This window comes from Nomascus leucogenys, chromosome X, assembly GCF_006542625.1.
Source record: "Nomascus leucogenys isolate Asia chromosome X, Asia_NLE_v1, whole genome shotgun sequence".
NCBI lineage: Eukaryota > Metazoa > Chordata > Mammalia > Primates > Hylobatidae > Nomascus > Nomascus leucogenys.
In genome coordinates, this window is record NC_044406.1 from 79,970,838 (window position 1) to 79,998,318 (window position 27,481).

Genomic DNA, 27,481 nt, shown 5'->3' on the forward strand with positions numbered 1-27,481 from the left:
TGGCAGAAGTAGAAGTGAACATGTCCTTCTTCACATGGCAACAGCAAGGTGAAGTGCCGAGCGAAACAAGGAAAAGCCCCTTATAAAACTGTCAGATATTGTGAGAACTCACTCACTACCACAAGAACAACATGAGGGTAACCAACCTCAAGATTAAGTTACCTCCCACTGGGTCCCTCCCACATCATGTAGGGATTATGGGAATTACAATTCAAGATGAGATTTGTCTGGGGACACAGCCAAACCATATCAAGCAACATCAAAATTAATAAATTTAGGGGTAAATTTAACCAAGGGAGATGAAAGATCTCTACATTGAAAACTATAATACATCAGTGAAAGAAATTAAAGGAGATATTAATAAATAGATATCCTGTGTTCTTAAATTGAAGGAATTAATATTGTTAAAATGTCCATACCATCCAAAGCAATCTATGGATTCAGTGCAATTCCTATCAAAATGCCAACGTTATGTTTCACAGAAATATAAAAAAGAATTCTAAAATTCATATGGAACCACCAAGGACCCAGACTAGCCAATGCAAACTTGAGAAATATTGTTTGGTTAGCAGGTCTATTATGTAGTTATCAGAGTCTTGCCTAAGACTCGTTATTTATATTGCAAGGTTTTATCCAGCTCTTCAGCTAGAAAGAATGCATGTCAAGTGTTAACATGATGGTGCTATGTTATATTAATGAGCAATATCATTTTTATTTGAAAACTTAGTTATTATGGCTACATGAAGATCAAGATCACTTAGGAAGAAAACCATGATGTAACATTATACTATTGAGCATCATAGTCTTTGAATTAAAATAATACTTTTACATTATCTTTTCTATTTGAAAATGCTCCTGCTAAAGTGTGGGGTTTTCTTTCCAGATTTTCCTCCATCAGCAGGACTTACATGTGCTTGTTTAGAGAGCTGACAGGTTGTACTAGAGCAGACTACAACTGTGCCTCTCTGGCCTAGCAACATGTGGTGTCAGATGACCTTTAATGACTAGGGTACGGGCTTCAACCCTTAGAATCTTTAGGAACAGCAGACAGCTCTTGAAAACAGGAGACATACATAAGGGCAGAGCTGAAGGAAACTGCTTGCATTTATATTCACTCTATCTGCAATATAAACAATAAAATAACAATAGAAATATTTCAGATTTGTAAATAGTCTTTTTTCTCCCAAAATACCACCACATTTGTAATTTTTTCTTTAGTTTGTTATCCTGTCTCACAGTTAAAGCGACTGAGTCACAAGCGAATAAAAGAGTGTTGGCCAACATCTCACGGCTAGTTTGTGTACAGCACAAATCTCAGGTTCCTGACTTTAGGCTAGAGCTCTTTGGACAGCAAAAGTGATTTATTTATTTTTCTTTCAAATATCCCCCCTTTTAGTCTTAGCTTAATTTTTCTGGGGCTAATAAGACTTTATAATAATGTATTTCAGGTATGCTTAACCATTTATCATTACATGTTACAAAATGACCTGATGACATGAAAAGTGTGCATGTATCTTTTAAGAAGTTTTTTCAACTCCAGAAGAACTTATCGATTTGGAAATGTCTAATTCACCATGCCACATTGAAATATTGCAATAAAACATTGTGATTTATAACACCATATTGTTATAAATCTAAAAATGGGTGACTTAGTTTAATCGTATTTTGTAGGTTCAAATGCAACATATATGTATAACATGAAATTATTAAATGTTAATGTTGGTAGAAGTCAATTCAGCCTAGAACTAAAAAAAGGCACGTCTTAATTTCTCTTAGAAAGTCTGAAATCCTACTTTTAGCAGTGAACTTTCACATCCTAACTGAAATATAAACAGAAAAGATGTGTGTTTTCTTTCCCAGCTCTTTTCCATTTGCGTGATTATAGATTCTGACAGACACAAAATGTTTATGTATTCAGTGACACCTCTTTTAATTAAAACACTATACAGTGTGAGGGTATAATACCAGACCTCTCATTATTACCCAAAGGAACGTAGTTGGTACAAAAAATAGTTGGTTGAAAAGTGATTACCTCAGAAAGGGTAGCTTAATTATATGAGCATTTGCTTGACTCTGGAGAATACTTTGCAAGCCCAAGGGCAACATTTACAAGTATAACCACAGGTCACAGCAACTTTCCTTGTACCAATGTACACTATAAAATTAGTATCCAAACAAGTCTTTGCTCACTTCATGTGGATTACTTGGAAAATAGTGTCTTGTTAGATTTTTAAAAAAGTGATTGTTTAAAAAAGTAGCATCACATTAGTAAAATTCAAGATATTGTTTAGAATTTACTGAGTGTCAAGGTAGTGAAGATGATCAAAGAAAGATCATAATAGGCTAGACACAGTGGCTCACACCAGTAATCCGAACACTTTGGGAGTCTGAAGGTGGGAGGGTCGCTTGAGCCCAGGAGTTTAGAACAGCCTGGGCAACATAGCAAGACTCCTTCTCTACAAAAAATAAAAAATTACCAGGGCATGGTGGCATGCTCCTGTGTCCCAAGTACTCGGGAGCCTGAAGTGGAAGAATCACTTGAGCTCAGGTGGTTGAGGCTGCAGCGAGCAGTGACTGTGCCACTGCACTGCAGCCTGGGCGACTGAGTTGCCCTTGTCTCAAAAAAAAAAAAAAAAAAAAAGAAAAGAAAAAAGCAAAAGCAAAAGGGATCATCGTGTTTGGTAGCATGGCTTGGTGGAGAGTGCAGCCTAGAATCCTGATTCTGCCAATTCTTTTTATGTGACTTGGATAATTTATTGAATCTCACTAAGGCTCAGCTTCCTCATTTGTAAAATAAGTATAATAACGTGTCCAGAATTGGTTCCTTCTGGTGGGTTCTTGGTCTCGCTGACTTCAAGAAGGAAGCCGCGGACCCTCACAGTGAGTGTTACAGCTCATAAAGGTGGCGCATCTTGAATTGTTCATTCCTCCTGGTGCGTTCATGGTCTCGTTGCTTCAGGAGTGAAGCTGCAGACCTTCGCGGTGAGTGTTACAGCTCTTAAAGGTGGTGCGGACCCAAAAAGTGAGGAGCAGCAAGATTTATTACGAAGAGCGAAAGAACAATGCTTCCACAGCCTCCAAGGGGATGCGAGCGGGTTGCTACTGCTGGTGAGGGTGGCCTGTTTTTATTCCCTTATTTGGCCCCACCCACATCCTGCTGATTGGTCCATTTCTGATTGATCCATTTTACAGAGTGCTGATTGGTCCGATTTGACAGAGTGCTGATTGGTGCATTTACAAATCTTTAGCTAGACACAGAGCTCTGATTGGTGCATTTACAATCCTTTGGCTAGACAGAAAGCTTCTCCAAGTCCCCACCCAACCCAGAAGCCCAGCCACTTCACCTCTCAATAATACCTCTCTTATATGGCTTTAATGAAAATTAGCAATAAGATAAAGTTCGTAGTGCAGCACCTCACAGTGCAGCTGCTCATAGGCACTGAATAAAGTTAGTTCTGATGATTATTCTGCCTTTTGAAAACATCAGATGCAATAAAAAATGATGCAACAGGAAAATATTCAGGCTCCGCATCTAAAAATTAAGATATAGTGATACCTACCTTACTGAGATATGGGGATATGGTGAAGGACCTAACACAATGTTGGACCTCATAAGCTTTCAATGATTGTCCGTTACTTTCAGATTTTCAATGAACTATAAAGACAAAATGCAAATGAAGTTGAAAGGCATTGTCAACCACAGCGTCATGCAGATGCTACTTAATATAACTTTAAAATACATTGAAATTTTAATAAATTTGTTCCCTTAGGAAAATAGCTAAGGAAAAATGCATAATTACCTGCTCTTATTTTCATTATTTAAGACAGCATTACAGGAACAGTAAGAGATGTATAGCTCAAGTAAGCAAAGAAAGCTTTATTTTGTTTTTGATTTTGCACTTGGGGAATTTTTCTTGATCTTCTTCTTCAAAAGGAGCAGAGAATTCATTTATGTGTACCTAGGGTCCTGATTATTACAAAAAAAAAGAGAAGAAACTGAACAACTTTGCATACTTTAGTAAAACAAAATAATTCAATTAAGCTTATTCAGGGCATCTTGGTGTTTTAGCAAAGTTGAAAAGGACACTTGACTCTTGTTAAGGGGAGCTCTGTAGACATTTATGTCTGGGGGAATATGTTACTCAGTTTGCAGCATGATAATAAGCTCCAAACCAGGGAACTATATCAGTTGCATAGACAATGAATCCAGTCTAGAAGATAAATTGTTCACTGAGGGAAAGGTGGCTGAATTTCTGATATAAGTGGCCATATAATCATGAGAGCTTTACCTCTAATAAAACATAGCTTTTGGTTCTTAAAAAACAGTCACCTTATCTTTAATGAGCAATTTGACTTTTAGGCTTAATGCATTAGTCTCAAGTGACAAATTTTTGCCTGCACTAACAACTAGCTGGCAGAATTTTGACAGTGAACAGAAGCTGTCAGACAAACCCACAATATTTCCTCCAGTAGCTGATCTGTTCAATTTTAAGCATTGAAAGCTTAGGCAAAACATGGAGAGAACTTGTTTTATGGTTTCTGGGATAATTTTTTTGTATTGCTTGATAAGCTCTAAATAAACAAGTATCTACATGTAAGACATACTTTACAAATAAAACTACCTGAAATGGTGGTTGCCAGCATTTGAGAGTTGGGAGATTGGGGACATGTTTGTCAAAAGACACAAAATTTTAATTAGATACAAAAAATAAGTTCAAGAAAACTATTGTGCATCATGGTGACTATAGTTAATAACAATATACTTGAAAATTGCTGGTGACAGATTTTAAGTGTTCTCACCACACAAAAAATCATAAGTATGTGAGCTAATGTATGTTAAATAGCTTGATTTAGCCATTTCATAATGCATACATACAGAAAAACCATATTGTACACCATAAGTATATACAGCTTTTTTTTTTTTTTTTTTTTTTTTTTTTTTGAGACAGAGTCTCACTCTGTCGCCCAGGCTGGAGTGCAGTGGCATGATCTCAGCTCATTGCAACCTCTGCCTCCTGGGTTCAAGCAATTCTCCTGCCTCAGATTCCCAAGTAGCTGGGAATATAGGCACCCGCCACCATGCCCAGCTAATTTTTGTATTTTTAGTAGAGATTATGTTTCACCATGTTGGCCAAGCTGGTCTTGAATTCCTGACCTCAGGTGATCCACCCGCCTTGGCCTCCCAAAGTGCTGGGATTACAGGTGTGAGTCACCACACCCAGCCTACAACTTTTACTTGTGAGTTAAAAAATAAATTTAACAAAAGAAAAAATAAAATTAATAGGCATTTTGAAAAGCCTTTATATTGGGTTTATTTCACATCTGTATCAGTTCTTTATTCTGTTTTACAGTAGGAGAAAACTTTTTATAAATCTGGAAAAAAATACTTTTTTATATAATAGCAAAGCTTTAAGAATGTTAAAATGTAAATGGTAACTGATTAATTGTATATCAGTCTCAGCCATTTATCTATGATTTATTTATTTTTATTAATTGTAGATAAATCTCACTGTTACCTATACATGATTTACTTAGATACTTATATATTAATTATCTTGAGAAATATATAAAAGTTCTCATTAAAGAAAAATCATCAATTTTGTGTTAAGTGACAATGAGTGCAAAGTATAGAGACTATTAGAAATTGATAACCTTTGTGGTGCACCATAAATGGGATTAGGAGTGTCAGTGGTGTGGTTGTGACTGTTTTGCAAGTGGTCAGGGTTTGCTCATTGAGAAGGTAGAATACGGAGCCCACGTTAAATGTGGTAAGGGATTTTGTCAAGCAAATATCCAGGGGAATAATTTTCCTGGCAGAGGGAATAATTAAGAGTTATATAAAAACATTACAGGTATGTTCAAGGAATCGTAAAGTGTTCATTGTGGCTAAAGCAACTTGAACTAGGGGGCAGTGATAGGAGAGGAAATGACAGGGAAGATGGTGGTGGCAAGGGAGATATTTGGAAAGGCCTTATGGGAAGCTACAATGGCCTGATTCCGAGTAAAACATGGAGAAATGGCAGGCCTTTGCCTAGAGGCGTGAAATAATTTTACTTGGCTTTTTCTTTTCTTTTCTTTTCTTTTTTTTTGAGACAGACTTTCACTCTTGTTGCCCAGGCTGGAGTGCAATGGCGCGATCTCAACTCACTGCAACCTCCACCTCCCGGGTTCAACTGATTCTCCTGCCTCAGCCTCCCAAATAGCTGGGACTACAGGCTCGTGCCACCATGCTCGGCTAATTTTGTATTTTTAGTAGAGATGGGGTTTCTCCATGTTGGTCAGGCTGGTCTCTCACTCCTGAACTCAGGTGATCTTCCTGCCTCGGCCTCCCAAAGTGCTGGAATTACAGGCATGAGCCACCACGCCTGGCCTTTTACTTGGGTTTTAATAGGATTGCTCTGGCTGCTATTGAGAATAGTACATATGGGGTAATGATGCAAGCAGAGACCTATTGTAGTACTCTTCAGGAGAAAATGGTGGCTTGCACAAGGATGGAAGCAATGAAGGTGGTGAAAAGTGGTCAGTTTCTATATTTATTAGGAAACACCTAGGATGATATCTTAATAGACCAAAATGTGAAATGTAAGAAAAATAGAGATGTCAAGATGACACAAAGATTTTTGGCTTTGACAACTGAAAGAATAGTTACTATCAACTGTGATTGGTAAGAATGCACATGGATCAGGAGTTCAGTTTTAGACATCTTAATCTTAAGATGTCAATTAGACATCTATGGGGAGATGCTGAATGGGCAGTTGGATATAGGAAGTTGGAGTTTGGGAGAGTGGTCCTGGCTGGAGATATAAACTTGGTAGTTGACAGCATATGGTTGTTATTTAAAGACATGAGACTGGTTATCACCAAAGAAATGAGTGTGTAGATACAAAAGGGAAGAAACCTTAGAGAACTGTACAGCAAAGTGAAGGAGCGACACATAAATCTTGAAACACATTATGGTAAGTGTCACAATGAAGAGATGTGCAAAGTGTGATTGGTAGCCCAGAAAAACAATCAACCTCCCCGGAGACTCAGGAAACTCTTCACATAGGAATTATTATATAAGCTGGGGCTTAGTAGAAGAATAAGCATTTCCAGGTAAGGGAGAAAGTCAAAGTGAGTCAAAGTCTTACAGCTTAAGACTGGGGGTCACAATCTTATGGCCCACTGCCCACGTGTAGACAGAGATGGGCTTTGAGAGGCAGTGTTTAGGAAAAAAATAGATTGTGAAGGCTATTGGGAGATATGTACTCTCTTATTAGCCATACACCCATCATGTCATATTATTTTATATTTGAGGGTCTTTACATATTTATTATTTTCTTTTTGTTGTTGTTGTTTTTGAGACTGGGTCCCACTCTGTCACCCAGGCTGTAGTGCAGTGGTGCGATCAGGGCTCACTGTAGCCTCAACCTCCCAGGCTCAAGTAATCCTCCCACCTCACCATTCTGAGTAGCTGGGACTACAAGCATGTGCCACCACACCCGGCCCATATTTATTATTTTTGCTTGGCTTCTGAAACAGCATGGCTGCTTTGAATTTGTGACCCCTGGTTATTAAGTATGTTTTTGCTTTGGCACAGGAAAAAAATAAAACAGATGTAATTTTGATAGCACAGTTATTTTCATTATCATATAGATGTATAAGAGACTTGGATTTCTAGCTCAGGATAATTGAATTTTTCACCCAAATTCATGTTCCTCTTCAAATTTCTCTCTTCTATAAGAGTATTGAATGATAGACTTTTTGTTAGAACTCTTGGTTTGCTATTTGGCCTTTCCTAATCTCCCTTCACAAAACAGAGATCTGAACACAGAGGTTAAATGTCTTGCACAGCAAATGGCTAGCTGTGATATGACCAAGACTCTTAACTTGTCACTCAGCCCTGAAGATTATATTGGTCTTCTGATGTGAAGTTTACTGTTCTTTCTTTTATGCTATCTAGCCACTTGCTCAGTTAGCTTATTCATTAATCACCCGATATATATGAGGCATTCTATATTTATGCCAGTAATACATGTAAATTGCAGCCATTTTTAAAACCAGGAAATGCACTTAAATTGTGTGTTTAAATTTATCAGAATCACATATGGTGCTTTTTACCACATATAGTAGTTTTTAAGATTATATTTATCCATATTAACTCCGTAATTATTTATGATCAGGTTAGCTTAAGTGGAGAAAAGCTATATTAATGCTCCACTTTGGTTGTGAGATAACTGCTGATATTCAATCCATTATTCTTATCCATTAGAATTCCTCTTTTGTCCAGAAATTATTCAACCCTTAGAATCAAGTATCTGCACTTCCTCATTTATGTTTCCCTCACTCCAAGTCTAAGTAGACACCATGTCTGCATCCTTTCCTGCCACACTATGGTTGTAGAAAATATATCTATTTAGATATAAATTGCAAGAGTAAGAGGGTTAATTGTATAAAATTATCATAGAGTTGTAATTGAAAATCTCTTTTAACAAATAAAAAGAAAATCACTTCTAATTATATAGTCTGTTGGCCTCTTGTCATTGCTGTAGCATGGTTGTTTATTTTGTGTTTTTGCCCAGGTGCTTAATTCAGCCACTGTCAGCCTTACAAAAATAGATTACTGTACAAATAAACCAGCTCCTGACTAAGACCAGCTAATTTTCTTTATTGCTAGGCCCAAATTATTTTCAATATGCTAAAGACAGAAACACCCCAAACCATATTGACTTGTAATTGTATCTATGCAGGATTTTGTTTCAATGGCAGTGTATAAGGGGCAAAGACTTCTCTCTTGCTTTCTCCTTAGCTATGAGTGGACTGAGTCAATGAGCACATGTTAAGCATTTGTAGTGAATATCCTGATTTCCTAGTGCTTCGGAAGTAGCAGGAACAGTCAGTCTCACTCACCACTCAAACAGACCTGGAATTCATCTTCTCTTTTTTCTCATTTCTCCATGCCATAATTTATAATGTCATCACCCTTTCTCCTACATACGATCTAAAAAAGTGGTATCTAAACCTAATTCCATCCTAAATCATACTTGGCCAGCATTGTTTGTTTGTTTCTTTTATTAAAAATTTGAATGTAATGTCTGGGGGCAGGGTGAGTGTGCTGGGTTCTGCTTTAAATTTGCATGATTTCTGAGGCCTTCGAAAGCATTTGGATTTTTAAACCTTCCTTAGACAGTTGTAATCCAGTCTCCTAATTGTTTTCTCCTTCAAGTTGTAAATCCTCCCTGTCCAAATAACCCTCCACCGTTTACCCAGATTCAGCAATCTAAGAAAACAGTTCTGATCATATAACCCTCCTTTGTAAATCCTATTCACTTCTCTATTGCATGAGGGGTAAGATCCAAACTCTAACATGGCAGATGAGAAGTTTCATCACATGGTTCCAGTCTGCTTTTCCCAGTCCCTTCATTTCCACTTCTTGTTAACATCCTGCCTCCACAACATACACCAAGAGCTGCAGCAGAGCAAGTTGTACGTAGTCCCGTTAGCCTGAGTGGTCTTTTGGGTCCCTTTCTTATGACTGTGCTTTTCTCTGCCTGTACTCACTTTGACTTTCTCCCTTACCTGGAAATGCTTATTCTTCTACTACGCCCCAGCTTATATAATAATTCCTATATGAAGAGTTTCCTGAGTCTCCGGGGAGGTGGATTGTTTTTCTGGGCTACCAATCACACTTTGCACATCTCTTCATTGTAACACTTACCGTAATGTGTTTCAAGATTTATGTGTCCCTGCTTCACTTTGCTGTACAGGAAGCTCTGTGATAAGCATGGTTAGATCAAATTCATTTTTGTATTAACAACACCCAGTAGTGTCTGGCACATAATAGGTGCACAAGGGATGTTTCTTGAATAGGTGAAAGAGGAATCTCCCTATTTCTCCCTACTTACATTCTGTGGGCAGCTGCTATCCCCTTGCTGTCTGTCTGATCCTCAATCTCTTCCTCTTGTCCATTCAAACTTCCTCATGGTAGTTTGCTTATTCATCTTACATCTTTACCCTCTGGTTTTTGAGATGGTGATAAAGACAGGGGCCAGGGCTCAGGGCTCTGTGATTGATACTTCTAGACATCGCAGTTTGGTTTGGTGCCACCATCAGTGACAGCAGCTGCTATCATTTTTCTCAGTTTCCAGGATTCTTCCGATATTTCAGGGCATAGCCTAATTCTAGAGCTATCTCTGATGATTTGAGGTATATGGTATGTGTAATTCAGTAGTTCATATCTGCATTTATTATTGTATACAGCCTTCCACAAGGGCATTTTTGTCTGTTTAAAATGTAATAATAAATCAAATATGTTGAATTTTCTGTATATCCGAATGCATTGTAAAACTATTTTAATGGCGTTCGAGATAAAATTCAGACTGAACATATCGTATACTAATGACATCATGTTAATATGCTTGTAACAAACATGAACAGGGTATCAGTTGTGAATAGATAACCATAATAAAATTCAGTAGGTTTGCCCTTGAGAGTGAGGTGTCACAAATTCTGCTATTTGGCAAGATATGGACTATGAAACTGGCAAAATTAGCCTTCTGGGGTTTAAATTAACCTATAATAATTTCATTGCTTAAGAATATTAAGGCAACTTAATACTTTTGTTAAAGTGTAAATGCAAGACAAGAAAGAGTAATGGCAGCCTGTTTTACTTTTTATATTGTCTTCTTTAATGTATTTCCACTTTTCCTGCCTGCCAATGCCATTCATATTATATTCTTTTTACTGTGAAAATGGAGCATATAATTTTATAGATAAGGAAACAAAAGCTCAGGGAATAAAAATGGCTTGCTCAAAGACATACAACTAGTTAGTAACAGGGCTGGGACTAAAATTCAGATCCCTTCACTCCCACACTAAGGACCTTAACATTATCATACGCTGTTCCCCTTCATTTGACTTTTTTTCCTAATCTTCAGAGTGTGTGCTGTTTTATTTACTGCAAAGAAGAGATGCTCTGTTTCTCCATAAAGTGATTACAAATCTGTGGAGCTACAGTCATCATAGTTGTTCCTACAAATAATTTAAAAGCAAAATATTGAAGTATGCCTTATCTTCACTGCCAATGAAATTATGACCAAATCGTAATTAGTGAATAACAAAACAGTCATATAGCAACCAATCCAATTGTTTAATGTTGTATCTAAAGGCAAACATTTTAAAAAGCCGTGAGTTAATACAATTTTCAAAAATTTGACTCATCAAGCTGTCTCAATAGTCAACAGTTTGAGGATTGCATCCAAAAATGGGCAGGCACTGATGAGATTACCAAATGGTATCTTATCTTTAAATGCCCTGGTTTAAAATTAGCAAGAATACGTTTGGTGTCTAATTTCTGAGAAGTAAAAACAGCTTTGGCTGTTTACCCTAAGTTTAGGACAAAACTCAACTGAATGAAAGCAAGAAGTGGAGTAGAAATTTTAGCATTTTAAAAGCTGACAGCTCTAACCTGAACCAGAGTATTTATGTTATTAAAATAGTCTTGGAATCCTAGGTGAGGCAATTCCATCTTTCTGAACTGCCCTCTACACACTTCTCCACCAGCAATACACAGCACTTCTTTCAAAGCAAAGGCTCTCAAGCTGACCCAAAGCAGGAATGTTTCCTTGACCAATCTATATCACATTTTAATGATTTCTTGACAGTATTCACAGCTCTTTCTAGCTCTGTATCTTTTGATGGATATCTTAGGGAAGTAGTTTCAGCAAGTGACAATTTTAAAAAGCTGGAGGGTTTTTTCGTTTTGTTTTGGTTTGATTTGGTTTTGAGACAGGGTCTCGCCCAAGCTGGAGTGCAGTGGCACGAGCTCAAGCAATCCTCCTGCCTCAGCCTTCCGAGTAGCTGGGACTACAGGCTCACACTGGCTAAATTTTGTTGTTGTTTGTAGTAGGGACAAGGTCTCACTACATTGGCCTTGCTGGTCTCCAACTCCTGAGCTCAACAGATCATCCTGCTGCACCCTCCCAAAGTTCTGGGATTACAGGCATGAACCACCATGCCCAGCCCCAAACTGGAGATTTGTATAGAGCATTTTATGTTGCTTTGATGAAAGATATGTAACATATATCAAATTATGAAACTGTATTACTACTTTTTTATGTTTAAAAAGAAAGAAATGAATAGCAGTTGAATTTAGTTAATTTGTCAATTCAGTAAATATCATCGAGTGTCTACTAGTTTTGAAGTCCTGTGTGAGGTTGTGTGTGTGTGTGTGTATATATATATATATATATATATATATACTGAATTTATATATATGTGTATATATATACACTGAATATATATATACACTGAATATATATATATATACACTGAATATATGTGTATATATATACACTGAATATATATATGTGTATATATACACTGAATATATATATGTGTATATATATACTGAATATATATGTATATATATATACTGAATATATATGTATATATATATACTGAATATATATGTATATATATATACTGAATATATATGTATATATATATACTGAATATATATATATATATAGTGAGCAAGATTTGTTCTCATTCCTCAAGAAACTCACAGTACAGTGACAGTCTTACATTTTGTAAATATTTAATAGCTAACTCGACAGTGCTATGACTGACAGGTTATTTGTGATTTTACCTCCCTCCCCATTCAATCATTGAATGAAGAATTGAATAAGGAAAAAATGAAGGAGAACAAAGTTCTATCAAACTGGTTCCTATCTTGGCTATGTTTTTAATTATTCAAGAAAAATTTGGCTTGTCCTTGCCGAAATTGTATATTCAACAAAGATTTACAGTTGTGGTTTCCTAAGTGCTCTGGAAGTCTACAATGATGCAGTATCTGATTAAAAAAACATTGTGGCTACCTGATAAGTCCCCCACTGCCTGCTGTTGCAAAAAATGATTCATTAGAAAAAAAAATGATTTGGAATCAGAAATTATAGGTTATTTTCTGGATCTACCACTTAACCTTTTATACCACTGTATTAGTCCATTTTCACTGTGCTGATAAAGACATACCCGAGACTGGGCAATTTATAACTGAAAGAGGTTTATTGGACTTACAGTTCCACATGACTGGTGAGGCCTCACAATCATAGTGGAAGGCAAGGAGGAGCAAGTCACACCTTACGTGGATGGCAGCAGGCAAAAAGAGAGCTTGTGCAGGGTAACTCCTGTTGTTGTTGTTGTTGTTTTCTTTTTTTTAGGTTTCAATATTTTATTCAAGTTTAAGTGATGTTAATTACAGCATTTGAAGGGGAGAATCTAATTCCACAGAAAATGGAAGACTCTAAAATGTACCCATTAGACTGCTAAAAAACAAATTGAGGGGTGAGAATATAACAGAAGTCCAATTTAGATTCTGAGTGTTGTCACCATGTGATTACAATCACACAGACACTTCCGAGCTTATAGCTGGAGTTCCTGGAAGCTATTTCATACTCTGGTGCAAGGGCTAAAAAACGCAACACAGGAAGGAATAAGTCCTGAATTATTTATTAGCTTCATCACATCCACCCTCTCCACCCCAAAATGGCACAAAAGAAAGAGTGACCACACCCTGCAGACCTTTTGGTGTCAAAGAGGTAACGATGAACTGGGCTGGGAAAAGGTCATGAAGCTCTGTCTAAAAGAGTCCCATTCAGGTGAGTTTGTACACACCGTCAAGCAGCAAGCCTCTCGTCAGTTAGGGTTAGGAAACCAAGGTTCAATTCTCAGGAAATCACAATTTCATTTATTCACTCAATATGAATTTACAAAGTGCCTACATGTTATCAGCTTCCATTTGCAGCCATTTCTAGATAAAAAAGAAACCTGGCATCTCAAAGTGGCTGCCAAGTTCCCCCAAGTCTACCACTGAAAAGGCCTTTTTTGGAAATGAGTTTCTTCTGTACCTCTGAAAGGGTAACATCTTAAAGCTGAATCATCTTTAACCTGGAGGTCTAACATATTTAGCAATACTTGCATCCCAGACATACAACATTAAAAGATACATTAAATTCTGAAGGTAGCTATGCTGCAAAATAGTTTAAAATTAAACAATTGTACAGTATTCATTTATGCTTGAAATTCCAGTCCTAGACCAAGCTTGTGGCCACCAGCATTGACGTTCTTGCCATCCAGAAGAGCTGACAGTGTCCGTTTGACACCTGGCTTTAGGGTCAGAGTGTATCCTAAACTTATCAGGCTGGAGTTGTTCACTTTAGCCAAGAAGCAGGCTTCAGGGTCAATCGAATACTTGGCTGCTATTCCGAAACGCATGTTACTGTTTCCTGCTGTCCAGGTGAGATTGACAACAGTCTCCAACTTCTTGTTCACTTTCTGGTAAATGAGGCCGCCAAACTCTGTCCTGTCATTCACATTAGTGTGAAGTTGTAATTCATCAGTCTTGTAGCCAACTGCAAAGTTGCTCTGGGTCACTCCGGACTTTGCAGTCTCAAAATTCATCTGGTAGCCGGCCAGCCAGCCCTTGTAACCCAGCACCAGAGCACCCCTGATGGAAGGCCCAGCAATGTCGAAATCTATGTCACAGTCTAGGATAATGTGCTCCTGCTTGTACCCTGTCTTGATTTTAGCATCTTTTTTCCCCCAGTCTTAGGTGAGAAGGATGAATCGAAGGTCAGCTTCAGTCCACGTGCAAGCTGATCTTCCACAGTAATCTCGGTGCCTAGTGTATTGTCGGTGTTCTATTTCTCTGTAAACGTCACGCCGTACTCAATCCATCTGTACTTGGTTTCCAGACTGCCCGTCACTTTGGTGGTCTCAGTGTTGGCTGAGCCTGAGCTTGTAAATTCCAACCCATTCTCACATTTTGTTTTCAAATCAAGCATTATTAGGCCAAATCCATAGCCCTTGGTGAAGACATCCCTGGCAGATTTGCCAAGATTGGCATACATGGGTGGCACAGCCATCTTATGCTTAGAGGCGGTGGCAGTGGGCTAGGAGGTGGCTGTGGCCGGGGCTGTGGCGCGGAAGCAGAGAACCAAGTGGAGCCAGCTGCGGGGCCCAACTCCCGTTTTTAAAACCATCAGATCTCGTGAGACCCATTCACTGTCAGGAGAACAGCACGGAAAAGACCCACCCCCCTATTCAGTCATCTCCCATCAGTTCCCTCCCACAACATGTGGGAATTATGGGAGCTACAAGATGAGATTTGGGTGGGAACACAGAGCCAAACCATAGCAACCACCAATAAAGCCAATTTAATAAAATGAAGAATATATAGGTATGTGAAAAATACTGTATGCTATAATCTGTAGACAAAACATATCATAGAAAATTGCTCATATTTATAGAGATATTTATATGTCAACTGTGTTCTTATTGCATTATTAGTATCTAAAGTTACATTCGAAGTCTTTAATTTAGTTTAATCTGGAAAATCATCTCAATTTATTAATGCATACTTCTTGTGAAAATTGCTTTTCAGTTTTTTTACTACAAAATATACATCTGGTTATCTATAAGTCAATGATGTTCTTTAACCTTAGGATTATTATAGTATTATTTTTAAATCAGGGGAGACTTTAAAATAAAGTGAAATCCATGTGGCATGACTGTCCTAATTTTTACTCTACCTTATTAAAACTGTTTTAATAGATTTTTACTCATTAGAATCATATCACTCCGGAGGTTTTCCCTTTTTTAATAAATATTCTGCTAGCTTTTAATTTCAACACGTATTTATGCATTTTTATTAGTTTAATCTCTTTAAGAATATGTGTGAACTTTTGTCATAATGTTCTTTGTTTAGTTTTTTAAACATTATTTGGTACTGTTTCTTTAATCAATTTAAAGATAGTTCTTTTTATCTACTTAATGATTCTTAAAAGTTCCTGCAGTAACACCAGAGCTATTTGTTGTGGCTGTTGACTCTTTTCTATGGCAAATTTTGAACACTGAGCTAATCTTCAGAGATAATTTATCTGCAGGAATCCTCTTCTGCTTGGATTTAACATTCCTCCTAGACAAGTTTTGAGTTTATCACTGCTAAGGCAACCCGTGGGTATTACCTTCTGGGGACCACTTTTTACTTTAATATTTTACTTTAGGTATCCGTGGATCGTGTGAGTAGTATAAATTCAGACCATAACATGTTAAAATGAAAATCTGCATTTATAAGTTCTCAGGAGAGCCTTTCTCCCACCCCCCATCCAGAGACCAGACTAACATAGGCATAGTTCCTTGGAATCTCACTGTTCTGATGGCATTTTTTAAAATCCAACATATGTATGCTTCTTCAAAGTCTTGGCTTTGTTCAGGGGATCTCATTTCCAAATTCCCACTTCAAGTGAACCTAAGACCTTAGCCTTGTGCCTTGAGTTCTTTCCTTGCAATTGAATCACAGGCCCCTTGGTTTGAGGAACTGTAAGTCCTCCCACAACCTGCACACCCGCCACCACAACATCATCACTAGGGCAGCCTTGATGTCAGGACTTTTTCGTGTTGTTCCTCTAAGGATTGCTTTCCTTTTCTTATGATCTAAGTAATACACATAAAGGAGTGTTGCTATATTTTCTTCAGCAGTTCTATGGGTTTTGTAGCAGGAGAGTTTTCTGGTTATCTTTCCATATTAACTGAAATGGAAATCTACTAGGTTTTACATGCTTAAAGTTTAATTTGTCAGGCCGGGTGTGGTGGCTCATGCTTGTAATCCCAGCACTTTGGGAGGCCGAGGTGGGTGGATCACAAGGTCAGGGTTTCGAGACCAGCCTGACGAACATGGTGCAACCCCATCTCTACTAAAAATACAAAAATTAGCTGGGTGTGGTGGCACATGCCTATAATCCCAGCTACTCAGGAGGCTGAGGCAGGAGAATTGGTTGAACCTGGGAGGCGGAGGTTGCAGTGAGCCGTGATCGTGCCACTGCAATCCAGCCTGGGTGACAGAGTGAGACTCCGTCTCAAAATAAGTAAATAAATAAAAATTTAAAAAAAGTTTAATTTATGACATTCAGGGAAAACCATACTCAAACCTATTTTTCCCCTGGAGGCTTTGCATTCTTCAAAGAACATTGCCATAGTCCAACTGAAATGGAGATTTTGCCGAGATTTTTGTTTGTTTTTGCTTATATCTGGACTTAACTTTTAAATACAACCTTCTTGTCTTCTTTCCTGTCTTCAAACTCATGGAGTTACCATTTCAGAGGGAAAGGGTATGCTTTATAAAACTAGCAGAAATCCACATCTAGCTTGAAATCTACTTCATAGGAAACTTAAATTAATGCAGAATAAAACTATGCCAAATGCTAAGTTAAATGCTAGTATAGAAAATTGTCTTTTTAAAATGCATCTTTTTTTAAAGAGCTTGAAATGTCTGGTAGAGACGCATAATTCTTTCACGGAAGGGTTTCATGAAGCACAGATGTTTTTCAGCCTCCCACAGGGATATATACCACCACAGTGAGGACAACAGATGCCTCTTCCCTCACTTTCATATCTGGCTTCATTCCTTATGAATCTATTTCTTTTAGTGATTAGCTCAGAGAAGCTTATTTCAGCACAGTTAACCTCAACCCCTTCTTGAAAGTAGATTTTATGGAATGAGGTAAGGAAGAAATAGAACAACTCATTTAAAAATTCTGGCAGTTTCAACTGCCAATTTTTGGCGGATACCATTTTCAATTATACCCACTAAAATAGTAAATATCTAAGAATTCAAAGTAGTTTAGAGAAATAAAGTTAATAAAGATTTAAATTAATTGAATTATAAATGTGGTAACTTTCTATTAAATTATGTATGTATCAACCATTTTAAAATGCATTCTTTATGTATGTCATTGATACTATGTTAGTGTCAAGATGTAGCAACTGAGCCATATTTATGTGTATGTAAGTTTTCTATTGCTGCTGTAACAGGGTATCACAAATTAGTGGCTAAAAACAACACAAATCTATCATTTTATATTTCTGAAGGTTAAAGTCCCAACAGAACTCAGTGGACTAAAATCATGGTGGCAATAGGTTTGTATTTCCTCTGGAGCCTTTAAGGGAGAAGCCATTTCCTTGCCTTTTCCACCTTCCTTGGCTCATGTCTCTTCCTCCATCCTCAAAGCGACTCTGCATTTCTCTCACCCTTCTTCACCTCATGTCTCCCTTTGACTAGATCTGGGAAATGTTGTCCTTTTTTAAGCACTCATGTGATTAGATTGGGCCCACCTGCCTGACCCAGGTCCTTGAGTCTCTCCATCTCAAGGAACTTAACCTTAATCACATCTGCCAAGGTCACTTTTGCTATGTGAGATAACATAGTCATAGGTTCTGGAATTGGAGCTCAGACATCTTTGGGGGCCATTATTCTGTCTTACCATGTTGTATGTAATTAAAACCTTGCTCTCAGCTGTCTAAAAGTTTGCCTGAGCAAATGAATTGGCAATGTATTCAATCCAATTCACTCCCTAATATCATCATGATAAAAAATTAACTGAAATATTTTAGATAGGGCCAGGCCAAAAATGAAAATTGTCTCCTACAAAAGGAATGATTTAACATTGTCTTTTTTGAAATGGAGTCTCCCTCTGTCACCCAGGCTGGAGTGCAATGGAGTGATCTCAAGTGACTGCAATCTCTGCCTCCTGGGTTCAAGGGATTCTCCTGCCTCAGCCTTCCAAGCAGCTGGTATTACAGGTGCCTGTCACCATGTCCAGCTAATTTTTGTATTTTTGGTAGAAATGGGGTTTCACTTTCTCCAGGCTGGTCTGGAACTCCTGACCTCAAGTGATGCACCTGCCTTATTCTCCCAAAGTGCTGGGATTACAGGCATGAGCCACCACACTCGACCTAGACATATTTCTTCTTAATCAAATAACATTAAATTGGGTTATATTATTAAACTTAATGAGTGTCTACTGCTTACCTTATGTCTAGATGACAATGGACAGGTGCTTATCTTAAATCTACTCATTATTTATATAAAAGCTTTATAATTTCTCAGGTTGGTATTTTTTAAAGTTTATATTTAATTTATATTACAAATGATTCATACTACCCACTGTGAAGATTTTACATTGTATGATGGAAAAATGCTTCATACATAATTTGCCTATAATAAATATTAAGAATTTTATGGAAACATTCATTTTCATTTTAAGAAATACAATGAGAGTCATTAGAGAAAAAGAGAAACAAAATGTTTGAAACAAGTATTATCATAAAGTGACTTTTTTTGCATTTCACAAATGCAAAAAATTTGTGTTAAGGTTCATTTTGAAAGACCCAGTGGTCTTTCAAAAAAAATGGTCTATTAAAAAAACTATTGAAAATTATTTAAAAACTATAAAAAACTCTCACAAAAATAATTTTATCTGGAGACAAACCATTCTTATTCATCTTTGTATCTCCCATGATATAATGGCACTTTTGTTGTTGTTTTTTTCATTTATGAGCTGTGAGGATATCAAAGTCAATTCTTTTTAGAAGTTAAAATTTTAAAATTTAAAACCAGAGAAAAATCTTAGAATAGAATATACCTGTATTATAGTATAGAACTATGATCTTTTGATGAGCAATACTATAATACATAGCACTATTATTATAATATTAGATTAATTTTCTGTGTGAAGTCAGCTGCTTTCTCTTCCCTTTCCTCTCTTTTCTCCTATTCTCTTTCTCTCCTTTTTCTTTCTCCTCTTTCCATTCCTCTCTTTGAATCTTCTACATTCTCTTCCTCTTTTTCCCATATCTAGTCCTCCCTTCTCCTCCTCATACTGAAGTAATTCAAAATCTGCTACTAGGAATTGTTCAGTTAATGTATCTTAAGACATGTGTCATGGTGACATATATTGTTAACTTAATGTGTCTTCTTCTTTGTTTGCTGAGGGATATGTTGTCTTAATCTTTTTTTCCCCCAAACATTGCAATTTACTTCTCTCTCTCATACAAATAACCATAAACCAATTATAGCAATCAATTTACATGCAGTAATTACATTACCTATGATAATTATAGTATGTGTCACCTGGACCTGTATTTGTTTTAATGGGAAGAATCAATAATTCTCAAGTGGGCAGAAGTGTGTAGCTGATTATGTGTTCAAGTGATCAGAGATTAGGCAGCATTTGATTAAATGAACTGCCTGGATATTTTGCAATTACTTTTGATCAGTCTGCTATGGCCACTGCTTCTGGCTGTCATATAATGCAGTTGTTGAACACTAGTCTTACATACTCTGGTAGAGGACACAGACCAGTGCTACTATGGTATAGTGTAGATCCAGAACTCAATACAATCTCTTAGGGTTCTTCCAAAGAGAATGATTATACTACTCAATGTGAATAAGCTCAGCTGTCCAAGGCTACCCATTCTTGGGCTTCCAAGAATTCACTTCTTGATTCAAATATATATCCATTTCACAGGGGACCAATTAGCTGAAGGAACCCTAAATTGGGTTTGGTTTTCTGCATCTATTACCTCATATACCCAGACTCTCCATCACCTTCACTATCCAGGAATCTGCTACTAGGGGTTAGACAGGTTTTCAAACCACAGCGGGCCTGATGAGACCCTGTTTCATTGGACAATGTTTATCACACATCCTTCAGAGGGAGGCTACCTGCTGTGATACTAGAAGGCCTCAAGAAAGTCCATCCTTCCTGATTCAATGTTGCTTACCCTTCTTAAATAAAAAAAGCTACTGTCATTGGATTCCCAACATTTCATGTGAAAAAAAAAAAAGAAAAGAAAAGAAAAGAAAAAAGAAAAGAAGGCCGGGCGCGGTGGCTCACGCCTGTAATCTCAGCACTTTAGGAGGCTGAGGTGGGCGAATCCCGAGGTCAGGAGACTGAGACCATCCTGGCTAACATGGTGAAACCCCGTCTCTACCAAAAATACAAAAAAATTAGCCAGGCATGGTGGTGGACGCCTGTAGTCCCAGCTACTCGGGAGGCTGAGGCAGGAGAGTGGCATGAACCCAGGGGGCAGAGCTTGCAGTGAGCCGAGATTGCGCCACTGCACTCCAACCTGGGCAACAGAGCGAGACACCATCTCAAAAACAAGAGCGAGACTCCATCTCAAAAACAACAACAAAAAAAGAATAAGAAGAGAAAAGCCAAAGGAAACAATGCAGAATGTAAATTTAAGCCCATGTGGGAGGTGGTGGCATAACCCTTAACTACAGTTATGAAAAAAATGGTTGTATATCTAATCAATTTATGAAATTTTTATTTCAAATGCATATTAGCATAGTCAACATTCTGAGAAGTCCTTACAAAAAAAATAGATTTAACTGTATTCATTCAGCTTCTTGGATCTGTGGGTTTGTGTTGTTTGCCAGATTTGTAAATTTTTCATCTATTATTTCTTCAGATACCTTTTTAGCCCTACCCTCTTTCTTCTCTCCAGAACTCTGAAGAAATGAACATTAGATCTTTTGTTATAATCCTACACAAACTTCAGGCTCTGTTAATTTTTTTATACGCTATTTTCTTTATGTTGTTCAAATGGATTAAATATGATTTTTTTCAATTTCTTTGATTCTTTCCTCTTCAAAAGATTCTCTGATCTTTTCCTCTCCAGAATGGTCCTCTCCATTCTGGTGTTAAACTCATCCACTGAGTTTTTATTTTTGTTATTGTATTTTTTATTTGAGTTTCCATTTGATTCTTTTTTAATTGATCCATTATGATTATACAGTTTTATACGGTACAATTTTATGTTTTGATACATCTATATGTTGTATAATGATCAAATTAGGGTATTTAACATATTTGTCACCTCATACATTTATCATTTGACTCATTTATATCTTATTTTTTTCTGGGGCTTTCCATATCTTTGCAGAAACTTTCTATTTTTTTTTTCATTTGTTTCAATGTGTTTGTGGTTGCTTGTTGGGAGATTTTTATGATGGCTGTTTTAAAATTCTTCCCAAATAATTCTAACAATTCTGTCATTCTGGTGTTGGTGTCTGTTGCTTGCTTTATCACTTTTATATGGAGATTTCCCTGCTTCATGGTATGATGAGTGATTTTCAATTGAAATCTGGACATTTTGAGAATTTTATTATGAAACTCCAAATTTTATTTAAATTTTCTGCTTTAGCAGGCCTTATCTGACACCACTCCAGCGAGAAAGGGGGCGCTGCCTCATTATTTCCAGGGATAGCGGAAATCTCAATTTCCCACTCAACTTCTGTTAACACACAGGAGGTGCAGGGGCTCCTACTTACTGCTAGGTGGGGCTAGGGTATACCTTTTCCCTACTAGGCCTCTGCTGTTATCTCTAGTAGGGAATGGCAGAGTGGCCTCATTACTACTCACTATGTGGCCTCCCGGAACTCTGGGGGGCTAGCCTCACTACTGTTGTGCCGAAGTGAGGGACCTGACTTTTCACTAAGTCTTCTCTGATACCATCTACTCTGGTGGGGAGGAAGAAGTGCACCTCCTTACTACTGGGTTGGGCCTGGCAATAAATTTTGGGTTCTCCATTCAGCTTTGCACCTGAAAGGGGGAGTTGCTTGTTATTGCTAGCTTAAGATGGGAGCTCTGGCTTTCCACTAGGTCTCCACTGATACTTCCTTGGCTGGGAAGAGTAAGAGTGACTAATTACTACTTTCTGCACAATCTTCTCTGATATCAACCTGAAGCGGGGGCTGGGGGCTAAGGATCCTTGTTATAGCTTGGCAATGGTAGAAGTCTATACCCTCCTCTTGGCTGGTGTGTGTTGGGTGGGGCTACATTTTTTTCCTGTGGTGTTTGGCTGGAGTCAAAAAGTTATCATCTAACATTATCTGCCTTGGTAAGCTGTCTCTTTCCAGGACCTTTGGCTACTGAGAACAGGCTTTTGTTAAGACTTTTTTTTTTTTTTTTGGCCTGTGTCTCTTGGTGCTTCCAGGTTACTGGCTTTTCCAGTACCCACTGTGGGATACCTAGGGCAAAAAGAAAACCCAGGATGCTCACCATCATGTCTTCCCTTGAGTTCTGAGGTCTCTGGCCAATGTCTGGTTTCTCTTCACACTGTGTTTGCAGAAATCACTTTCTCTTCGACGTTCCAAGGATTTTTTCTCTTTTTTGTTCATTCTATTTAATTCTTTTTTTTTTAGTATGTATCTTGGTGTTGGTAATTCTGAATTGATGTTCTCAGGAACTTGGTGTGTTCCTTCAATATGTGGTTTCAATTTATTTTAGTTTGTATTTGTTCAGTTATCTTGTTATTGATTTCTTCCTCAGTGACTCTTGTGATTTATATGTTGAATCATGTTTACCTGCTTTCAACATTTGACGCTTTTTATTAAATCATTATCATATTTTTTAATTTCTTTTTTTTTGCATTTCAAGAAATTTCCTCTGTTTGACCTGTGCCTGTTTTGTTTCTTTATTTTTCTATTCCTTTGAATTTAGAAGGAACATTTTTGAAATTAATTTTTTCTTTTATTTCCAATTGTTTTCTGAGTTGTCACTTGTTTTTTTTAACAATATCTAACTCTGCTTTATATTGCTCTTTCGTGTATTGTGTAATTTTCTTAATATCTGTTATCTTATTTTTAAATAGTAAGTATTCATTTTAATAAATTTTTATGAGCTGGAGGGATGCTATTCTCATTTTTTTTAAATCTTATAGTAACTTATGTGAGATTGTCTTCAATAATATTCCATTTCTCATGCTTATGTACGATTAGGTTTCTTAAACTTCCAGATGAAGGCAAGATACAGGGAAGTTCATCAGTGCTGCTTTCACAACTAGCTCTACTTTCACAGAGCTCCCTTTCCTGCTGTGTTAAAAAAAAAAAATGTTGACTTGCCTTCTGAGATGTCATGGTACCCTTCCTCTCCCCTACTTTGTGTGGGACTTATCTTTTCTTTATCGCTATCATTCCTATGCTGCTTAATTCTTATTCCAAACCCAGTAGTTTTGTCTTGGTGTAGTGCCTTGCTCTAGAAGGAAGCCCTGGCTAGTCATTTTCAGATGTATATCAATCTACAGTACTGTAGTTGCTTCAGTCATAAATGCTGACCCCTTGAGCTCACTGACTTTTGGAGGGGGCCAAACGCTTTTCAATTTCAGTTACTTTCTCAACTTTGCCTACTGTGCTTTCCTGTGAACACTTCTTTGCTATTTTGGCATTCTTGTGTTTTCAGGTTCAGCCACCCTATTGTGCCTCTCTGCTCATTTCCACACTGACCTTGATAACATGCTGGTCTTGTGGCTATGGGTGGTTTTTTTCTCCACCACTTGTGTTTTGACAATCATGAGAACACCTTGTCACCTAGTGCAGTTCTAAATATTGTCTCTGGTTTTTTGGTTTTGCTGTCAGGTTGCTCTGTTTCTCTAAGGAGATTCTGGGAGTTTCAAAAACTGCCATCGCCATCATCTTCCCAGAATCATCTTTTATTACACTTACGTTGCTCACAGCTTGAGAAAGATTATCTTGTTTTGGACTCTCAACAGCCTTATGGGGCAATTATTTTTATTATTTCTATATTTTAGATGAGACAACTGAAGCTAAGTTTAACACAGCTAATATGTGGTGGAGCAAGGACTTAGGTCTGGTAGAGATTAAATCTTATGCTTTTAACTATCAGATATTGCTTCACTACTGGTGTAAATGGGGTGTAGTTTGGGGCAGAGTTTGGGAGCAATAACCTATGTTTTTGAATTAAATAATTTTTCCTTAAGTCCAACATTTAATGAGCACTTACAATATGCTAGCTATTGGTTGTAGCCTTGGAAATACAAGAGTGAAAAAAAGTGATGAGATTCTTGTTATCAGGAAGCAATAAAAATCATTAAATCAGGAGATGGCATTGGCCACACAGGTTGTACCAATATTCATTTGTATGCATAACTAAACATTTTGAAAACCAGTTTAGATCTGTGTGCAAAGAAGAACATAACACACCAAGGTGAAATTTGTTAAAGTTTAGAGTCCTTTCAGATTAACAAGCTTGCAAAATCTGTGTTCTCATTAATTAGTTTTCCAATGAGATGTGTTAACAGTAGATTGGTTTATATTTTATTAAAAGTAACTTTGAACATATATTACCTAGTGCTTTCAGCAGATGAACAGAAATTGGAACAGTATATCCTTTATTAACTTTCTCCTCACCTGTAAGGCTGTGTTTTATTTAAAAAAATAGAAAAAAAGCTGCTATGACTATCACTGTTTTGAATCGTCCTTTTATAGATGAGAAACTACAAGTTCAAGGAATATTGCACATATTTTTTAAAATATTAAGCTATGAATTATGCTAAAATTCATATTAGACTCTTGGCTTTTTTCTCCCCTTCTTTTAGAGAAAGAGTTGGAGGTTAGGGATGCCACTACATTAAAGTTGTGTTTCTGGGAAGTAATAAATTTAGAACTGATGATATTAGAAAAACCTAATTTTCTCAGGACCTGAAAATCTGCAGGAAGACTGACAAAACTGCTTTAAAAGGCTGCTTTCGGGAAATAAAAAGAAAGGGACCTGTTAGGGTCTTCTTCCCTTCTCCTTGGCTGCAGGAGTAATGCTTCTTTCTGGTAATTGGCCTGACTTCATTTACACTTACATTTATTATTAATGTCAAGAATAACATTTTCTGCTGCTGTGCTTGTTCCATGTAAACTGATCCTCTACAGCATTTTGCCAGTCATTATACAGTGCTTGGTTTTTTTAAGTTTTTCTTGGTGACGGCGGCAGAGGAATAATACAGTATTTTATGTCAATAACAACCTCTTGTTTTTCTTTCTTCCAGCTTTATGAGGTATGATTTAACAAATAAAAATTGTATAAATTTAAAGTATACATTGTTATGTTTTGATACACATATACATTGTGAAATGATTATCACAGTAAAACTAATTAACATATAAATTGCATCACATAGTTACCTTTTTGTGTTTGTGGTGAGAACACTTGAGATCTGCCCTCTTAGCAAATACATTATGTCTCTAGAATTTTTTCCTCTTCTAACTGAAAGTTTGTACCCTTTCACCAACTTCTTCCCATTTCCCTCACCCTCCCAGCCCTTGGTAATGACCATTCTGCAATCTGTTTCTGAGTTTGAATTTTTAAATTTCACATTAAGAGAAACAATGTATTATTTCTGTTTATGTCTCTAGATTATTTCACTTAGTATAATGTCCTCCATGTTCATCAATGTTGTCACAAATATCAGGATCTCCTTGTTTTTAAGGGCTGAATAATATTCCATTGTATATACACATTACATTTTCTTTATTCATTTATATATTGATGGACACTTAGGTTGTTTCCATATATTGGCTATTGTGAATAATGCTGCAAAGAACATGAGAATGTAGATATCCCGTTAGCATGGTGATTTAATTTCCTTAGGAAATTCCCCAGAAGTGGGATGGCTGAATCATATTGTAGGTCTATTTCCAAGGTGTTGAAGAACATCCACACTGTTTGTTCATAATGGCTGTACCAATTTACATCCCCACCCACAGTGTACAAGGGTTCCCTATTCCCCACGTCTTTGCTAACAATTGATGTTTTACTGTTTTTTATAATAGTCAATCTAACAGGTAATGGAGTAATATTTCATCATGGTTTTAATTTGCATTTCCCTGATGATTAGTGATGTTGCACACATTTTCATGTACTTGTTAGCCATCATTTTTTTGTCTTTGGAAAAATGACTATTCAAGTCTTTTGCATATTGTTCATTGGATTATTCAGTGTTTTATAATCTTTTAAAAGTATTTAGTTGTATGAGTTAGTTATATATTCTAGATATTAACCCCTTATCAAATATGTGATTTGTAAATATTTCCTCCCATTCTGTGGGTTGCCTTTTCATTTAGTAGTTTCCTTTGCTATGCAGAAATGTTTTAGTTTAATGTAGTTCCAATTGTTTATCTTTGCATTTGTTGCCTATCCTTTTGGTGTCACGTTAAAAAAAGAAAAAACACATTGCTGAGACAAATGTCAAGAAGCTTTCCTATGTTTTCTTCTAGGAATTTTACAGTTTTAGGAGTTATATTTAAGTCTTAATCAGTTTTGAGTTGATGTTTGTGTGTGATGTAAGGTAAGAGTCTATGTTTCTTCTTTTTGAATATGGATATCCAGTTTTCCCAGTGCCACTTATTGAGGAGACTATGCTTTCCCTATTGTGCATTCTTGGTACCTTTCTTGAAGATTACTTAACTGTCTATGTGTGGGTTTATTAATGGACTCTATTCTGTTCCCTTGGCCTATGTGTCTGTCTTTATACCAGTACCATACTGTTTTAATTACTATAGCTTTGTACTGTAGTTTGGAATCAAGTAGTGTAATGCCTCCAGCTTTGTTCTTCTTCCTCAAGAGTCTTTTAGCTATTCTGAGTTTTTTGTGGTTCCATATGAATTTTAGGATTGTTTGTGTTCTATTTCCATGAAAAATGTTATTGGGATATTGATAGGAATTGTATTAAATCTGTACATTGCTTTGGATATTATAGACATGGTAACAATATAAATTCTTCCAATCCAAGCACATGGGATATCTATTTATTTGTATTATCTTCTTCTTCTTTTTTTTTTTTGAGGCTTAGTCTCACTCTGTCGCCC

At 36.9% G+C, this 27,481-nt stretch overlaps 1 protein-coding gene and 1 pseudogene across 1 annotated transcript in view; one reads left to right on the top strand and one right to left on the bottom strand.

Annotated features, from left to right (window-relative positions):
* Positions 1 to 27,481, top strand: part of PCDH11X (protocadherin 11 X-linked) — a 787,481-nt gene that overhangs the window by 176,871 nt on the left and 583,129 nt on the right. The window lies entirely within an intron of this gene.
* LOC100593559 lies at positions 13,934 to 14,903 on the bottom strand (annotated as a pseudogene).